The sequence below is a fragment of the Meriones unguiculatus genome, chromosome 11 (assembly GCF_030254825.1).
Source record: "Meriones unguiculatus strain TT.TT164.6M chromosome 11, Bangor_MerUng_6.1, whole genome shotgun sequence".
NCBI lineage: Eukaryota > Metazoa > Chordata > Mammalia > Rodentia > Muridae > Meriones > Meriones unguiculatus.
This window is the reverse complement of record NC_083359.1, coordinates 2,509,300-2,516,029: the sequence shown is the minus strand read 5'-3', so window position 1 is coordinate 2,516,029 and position 6,730 is coordinate 2,509,300.

The following is a 6,730-nucleotide window of genomic DNA, read 5'->3' as shown; positions in this document are numbered from 1 at the left end:
TGTTTTTGAGGAGTCGCTATCAGCATAGGCTGCCTTGGGTCCCAGGTGCAGGGATGATGATTCCGGGCAGTGTCGGAGTCAGGGGTGGCGTGCTGCGGTTCCAGAAGAGGAACAAAGCTGCGCACTGGGGCAGCCTGTGGGCTGCATGACAACAAGGGAGCAGGGTGACTCCATTCATAACTTGGGAACCGACTGTCCGTCCTCCAGGGCTGGCACACAGTCCTCACCCACCCCTAGGCTGGGCTGCTGTCCTCCCCATAGCCTCTCACCAAGGATTACGGGATTTAAACGTCTGATTTAGCAAGCCTGAGCCTCTGGAGTGACCATCTGCTCCACAAGAAAGGATCAGGGTGCCTGGGTTCCGCAGGGCAGGGGTGGCCTCCCCTGGACGCAGAGATCAGCGTAGGCCTGCCAGCCAGGGTCCCAGGAAACCGGGGGCAGTTAAGGTGAGAGGTGGGCCCTTCCCAGCATCCCCTTATCCTGGGCCTCCTGCCAGGCAATTCAATGAATTGAAGCTTTGCACTTTGCCAGGAAATCGTTGAAAGGGCTTCTTGGGGTAGGAGGAGAGTCCGAGTTGGGGAGCCCAACACCCTCTTACCCTGTCCCTCAGTGCTGCTGGCTCCCAGGGAGGGGGGCTAGGCCAGGCTCTCCCCATAGCCTGCTGTTGGCAGAGCCAGTGCCAATAGGGAGAGCAGTGAGCACGTTGCTTGGCCTTGTCTCTTGGTGATGGAGAGACGGTACTGAGATCCAGAGGGACTTTGGGGCCACTGTCTTCTGCCTGTCTACCAGGGTTAGGTTAAAGTACCAGGAGGGGCCCTTTGCCTTACCCAAGGGTCCGCTACAACTTGGAAGGGACCAGCTCTCTCTCCTCAAGACCACCTTTTTTACTTTTTTGAGGGTACTCAATGTTCTCACAGCAAACCAGGGTCCACCTCTTTCACTTTTAATTTTGTATGAATGTGTGATGCCAATCAAACCCAAAACTAGTCACACCCTTCATGTAGCCAGGGGCCCCGGTGGCCAGGCAAGCTGGAATTCCTCATCTCTCTTCTTCCTGCACTCAGGACACCGACAAGAACTTGCCTCCCACCACCCTTTCCCCTCTTGTTCCACAGCTTTACTGAGATATAACTAAACCCAAAGAAGTGTGATCAAGGGCCCCTTATCTCAAAGAGAAGAGTGGGGGTAACACAATTGCCAAATGAGGAGCTCTCTCTACAGTTGGCGCTGTGGGGGGAGGACACAGCTAGGACTCCTTGCAGAGCTCTCTGACAGGAAGGCTGCAGCACTACCATTCTGCTCAGCCATCATTCCTTCTCAGACAGTATCTTGCTACCTGAGTAGCCCAGGCTAGCCTCAAATTGGCCTCTTTACCTGGCTTTCCAAGTGCAGGGATTAGAGCTGGGCCAGACCAGTAGCCAACACTCCCTTCCTTCCACGTTGCCCTGCCCTTGGTCCTTCATTCTGTTCTGCTACCATGTCTTCAGAAAGCAGCTCCATTTGGCGAATCTAATCCCGTCTCTGAGAGCCGGTATCAACGCCCAGAATAACGAAGTGTGGGGTCTGCTGGCAGCTCCTCTGTGTACCCACACAGGAGTGAGTCACTAACCTGCCAGGTCACACCCAGGACCCCTTCCACACAGTGCTTGGCATCCACAGGGCCTGTGGCAGGTCTGACCTCTGCTCAGGGGTAAACACCTTAGGCCTTATTCCACTGAGGTCTAAAATCAGATCTCCCAATCTCCCCACAACTCTGCCCTCCTCTACGTTTTAGGTCAATATAGTCTTTCTTTTTTGTTGGACACATGGTGAGGTGCTGGCCGTGGGGCCTAGGCATGCTGAGCACACATTGTGCCATGAGTTTAAAAGCCGGAACCCCATAGCTGGGGTCCCCTGTAATCCCAGCACTCAGGAGGAGGCAGTCAGTGGATCTCTCTGAGTTGAAGGCCAGCTGGTGGACAAAGCAGGTCCAGAACAGCCAAGACTACACAGGGAAACCCTGTCCAGAAAAACAAACACAAAAAGAAGCATACTGGATCTCTGAATCTGAGACCAGCCTGGGCTACAGCACAAGTTCCAGGACATACACAGAGAAATCCTGTCTCAAACAAACAAAAAAGAAGCGCAGAGTGAGGAGGCTGGGGCAGGCGGATCTCTGTGAGCTCCGGGCAGCCTGGTTTGCAGAGTGAGTCCAGATATTCAGGGAAATACCTGGCCCTAAGTGCTTTCGTGGTCTGAGAGAGAATAAAAAGGGGGCTAACGGCCGAGGGCACCCTGCTCCTCCCGAGCACTGCGGTTCCATGCCTAGCACCCAGTCAGGTGGCTCACCAATACACACCTCCAGGGGATTCAACTCTTCCCTACTCCAGAGCTACCTGCACACATACGGTGCACATACACACACTCAGACACACAGATAAGACAAACAACTACATCTTCAAGAAGAAAAGAAAGGAGCCCAGTGCTCATCCTAAAATAAAAACTATAAATTACTGACATTTGATTCAAAGAGTAAATCCAAGTCAGGAACTTTAAAAACCTATACAGACAGCGAGAAGCTTGGGTGTGTAGCTCAGCAGGACTCAACATGTGCAAACCCTGGGTCCATGCCCAGTGCTCACCAAAAGAGGGAAGGAAAGAGGAGAGGACAGGAGGAAACGGGGAATGGAAAGAGAGGGAAAGGGAATGAGAAAAAAAAAGGCAAGGAGGAAGTGATACACAGCTGCAAGCCTTCCACCTCCCCACACCGAGGCAGGGCCATCCACGAGCTCAGAAACCGGGGGTCAGCTTAGGCAAGAGAGGAAGGAAGGAAGGAAGGAAGGAAGGAAGGAAGGAAGGAAGGAAGGAAGGAAGGAAGGAAGGAAAGAAGGAAAGAAGGAAAGAAGGAAAGAAGGAAAGAAGGAAGGAAGGAAGGAAGGAAGGAAGGAAACCCAGGAACTGGAAGTGTAGCTGTTAGAGCATGAGTCCATCCTGAAGGCCTTATCTTCGATTCCCCACATTAAAAGTAAAGTATCTGAGTATGGCATGGCGACACACACCTTTAATCTCAGTGCTCAGGAAGCAGAAGCAGGAGGACCTCTATGAGTTCAAGACCAGGCTAGTCTACCTAGATATTCTAGGACAGCTAAGGCTACATAGTGAGCCTGGGTCTCAAACAGACAAAAAACCACAGCTGAGGAAGGCTGAGGCAGGAGAGTAGGAATGCCAGGTAGCTTGGCCAACATGAGGAGATCCTTTCTCATAATAAACAAAAACTGAGCCAGGACGAAAGGAAAATTATCAATAATCAAATGCCCCACTGTTTGTTCTGGGCCATAGGGAAAGAACGAAAACTCTGAATTATTTAAAATTACGCTAAGGGTGGCGTGTGGCCACGTCTTTAGTCTCAGCACTCACTTGGGGGGCAGAGTCTGGTGGATCTATGTGAGTTAGATGCCAGCCTGATCTACAGAGCAAGCTCCAGGCCAGCTAAGGCTTTACAGTGAGACCCTGGCAATAATAATAATAGCCAGTATAGTGGTCCACGCCTGTAATCCCAGCACTGGGGAGGCAGAGGCAGGTGGATTTCTGTGAGTTCAAGGATCGCCTGGTCTACAAAGTGAGTCCAAGACAGCCAAGGCTTCACAAAGAAACCCTGTCTCAAAAATCCAATAATAAAAAATAAATAAACAAACAAACAAACAAATAAATAAATAAATCACATCCGCTAAGGGTTAAGAGGTGGCTCAGTGGAGTAGATGCCTACCATGCTAGACACCCTTTATTCCATCCATAGTGAAAAAAAGAAAGCTGGGCCAGGGGGTAGTGGTGGCTGGGGCAACCCACACCTTTAATCCCAGCAGAGGCAGGAGGATCTCTGTGAGTTCGAGGCCAGCCTGGTCTACAGAGCAAGTTCCAGGACAGCCAGGGCTACACAGAGAAACCCTGACTCGGAAAAAATAAAAAACATTTGAGCACAGCAGCACTGCGTGTAATCCCAGCACTCTAGGAGGCAAAGGCAGGCAGATCTTTGTGAGTTCAAGGCCAGCCTGGTCTACAAAGTGAGTCAAGGCTACACAGAGAAACTTTGTCTCGAAAGGAAGAAAGAAAGAAAGAAAGAAAGAAAGAAAGAAAGAAAGAAAGAAAGAAAGAAAGAAAGAAAGAAAGAAAGAAAGAGAAAGAAGAAAGAAAGAAAACCAAAAGCAAGCAAGCTCATAATAGAACTGGTTGGTAGAGCATTTACCAAATATGCCTGACTCCCCATCACCAGACTAATCCCATATCCTGGCAGGGGACGCGCTCCATAGACCGGAAGTGAGGAAGCAGAGGTAGGCGGATAAGAAGGGCGAGACGGGTCCAGTTAACCAAGATTTTTTGTATTTAAGAAACTTTTAAAGTGCTGAAATAAAATAGTGGGAAAGAACTTAGTTCAGAAGTATTGGTGCGAAATACCCAACATTACCAAACACGTTGCTGAATTTGAGAGACACTGTGGTCTTCTCCAACCAGGCTATCCCAGCGCCAGGGCTTACTTAGCAGCATAGAATCCATCAACATACTTCCTAACAGCAACAAAATAAAGGGAAAGTGATATGATCCTATCAACAGGTGCTGAAAAATATGATTACATTACAACTGCCTTTTCTTAAAAACTGCACTGGTAACGGAATGTCTTCTTTTTTATTTATTTTTTTATTTTTTTAATATTGAAAGTGGACTGAGGGCCTGGCCCAGGCTACACTGTGCTCCTGAGCTGTTCATCCAGCAGCTCAGTACCAGGAGCAGGTGCTAAGATCGTTTTTCAGTTGGGATGAAAACTATACTGGGCTACCCACTAATTTTGGTTTCAGTGCATTGGAGAAGACCACAAAAGGCTGGAGAGATGCCTCAGCAGTTAAGAGCACTGGCTGCTTGTCCAGAGGAGCTGAGCTTCCATTCCTAGCACCCACTTGCTGGCTCACAACCATCTGTAACTCGTTCCAGGCGGTCCAACACTCTCTTCTGGCCTCCTTGGGCACCAGCCATGAGTGCAGCGCACACGCATACGTGGAAAACACCCATACATACACATAAAACAGAAATAAAGTTTAGAGGTACTGAAATTGAGACCGATTCTCCTCCAAACGAGAAAAGCCCATGCCAGTCATCCCAGTGCCTGGGAGGCCAATGCAGGAGGACAGAAGCAAGCTGGAGACCAGCCTCCCCCTCGTCCAGTCTTTGTTTCAGAAACGGGGAGCTTTGCTTTTCATGAGAGAGAACCTATAGCTCGAGCTGACTTCAGATCCCCATTGCAGGGGTGATAATCTTGGACTTCTAGACCTAGTCAGCAAGTTCCAACCTTGTTGCGTCCTGGGATTCAGGCAGGCGCCACCACCATGCCCAGTTTTGTGTGGCGCTGGGATTTAACCCTAGGGCTTCAGGTAGGTCAGGCAAGCATATTCTCCACATTCCCAGGCTTCTGGCTCGGGAGAGAGAGGAGGTGGTGCTGTAGGTGAACTCAGGGCTTCATGCGTGCCAAGCGTGTTCTCTCCTATTGAACTGCACTTCCAACCAAAATTATCACAAAGCCACAGGCAGGCTAAGTATCCAGAGGTCGCCAATAGCGGTTCAAAGCAGTGAGTGCCGGCACAGGGCTCTATGCTGCACCACGCACGGTTCACTTCCCAAAACTCAATGCTGAAAAGGGCGGGCGATGGGGAACTCTATTCACTGCTGTAAAACGTCAGACAGCATCCTCTCAAGTCAGGCCAGGTCGAGGCGAGGACTCGGCGGTTAGAGATGCACACTGGTGTCCGGGGAACCAGTGCTTGGAGGCCCGGCGTCAGGTGCCTCCCGGCTGCCTGCCAGCTCAGCTCCAGGGCATCCGGAGCCTCTGGCCGCTTCAGGCCCCTCCCCAGGTGCACAAGCCCACACTCAGACACATATGTGAACACATAGTCTTAATTTTTTTTTAAGTAAAAATTAAAGTTAGGAACTGGCACACACCTGCAATCCCGGCGCTCAAGAAGCAAAGGTAAAAGGAGCAGGAGTTCCAGGCCAGCGGCTTTGGCACTGAGCTGGCCTCAGCATTTGCTTAGAATAACTTTGCATTCGTACCATCATGAATGCCAAAGCAAAGATGGCATCCAAGCCCTAGGAAAGAAAATTCTCATTAGCTACAGTCCATCCCTTCCCTCTATAGGTTAGGATCCGAGGTAGATACAGGCATGGTAGGTAGTGCGTGCCAGCACTCAGAAGGCCGAAGCAGGAGAGTTACCATAAGTTCCAAATAATATATATATATATATTAGAATCGTAGAGTTCCCAGTTTTGGTATTTCGGAATCAGCTTCACCTTGTCAGTTAATCTGTCTCAAAGCACTTACGAATCTTGTCTCCTAAACTGCAGCCCCAGCTTGGGTGCTGTCCCCTCTAAGAGAACCCCCACCCCACCCCGGAGGCCCTGACAGTGGGCCACTCCGGACTCTGTGGTCACCGGCTCACTCTCCTTCCTCGAAGCCCAGGTCTGCCTTTTATGCCTGTCTCCAGCGTGCTTCTTCTGTGTCTGTTAACGTGGGGCCAAGGACTCGGCCCTTCTCACCGTGTGTACTCCTAGTGTGTGCCTGAAGTCCACACAGAGGCGCGTTCTAAATCTCAGCAGTGTGCACTCACTGAATGACACGGAAGGGGGAAGCCATGCTTGGGCCACTGGAAGGCAGAGGTCCACATGCCAGTCTACGTCCACGCTCAAGGCCCGGGTAGCCCAGGAACAC